Raw genomic sequence first — 616 nt, 5'->3', positions numbered from 1 at the left:
AACAAAATTATATAATATAATTATGAGGTGAATCCGCATATTAAAAAAAAACACGGCAGTAAAAATAATCCGTGAAAAGCTGTTCTCACTGCAGAGAAAAAAATTCCATAATGCAAATAAGAAGCTGATTGGTGAAATACAATAGCATGTAAAAAAACAAGCCAATAAGGTTTTCGTTCACATCAGTTGCAGCAAAATATAGTGCGCCATCTATGCTTTGTTGATTGATTTTCATTGCGTGATTCTCTTGTCACCGTCGAGGGAGACGGAGAATCTGACTAGTAAAATTTATGTTATCTCTCGAATAACGGACCAATTAGATTCTTATTTTCTCTTGACTACTTGTCCATTGACAGCGAACTTCGCTCAATTCGCGATCGCAACGAACTATAGAGGGCGTTGTCGTATGAGACTAATACCTGCGATTTCTATTTGAACAGTCATTCAGTTACTCTAGAGACGTCGTTAATGTAGCACGTAGCATTGCAACGTTCCTTCTTTATTGTGGCTAATTAAATTTAAAAAAGAAAAATGTTTGATATTCTTTCTCATGCAAACGAAAACAAAATGGTATCTCTTTTTATTAGAGAAGGAATATCCAAAACACATCGGAAAA

The sequence above is a fragment of the Parasteatoda tepidariorum genome, chromosome 2 (assembly GCF_982258835.1).
Source record: "Parasteatoda tepidariorum strain Cologne lab strain chromosome 2, Ptep-v5.0, whole genome shotgun sequence".
Lineage (NCBI taxonomy): Eukaryota > Metazoa > Arthropoda > Arachnida > Araneae > Theridiidae > Parasteatoda > Parasteatoda tepidariorum.
The sequence above is the reverse complement of the archived record's forward strand: the minus strand, read 5'-3'. Positions refer to the sequence as shown.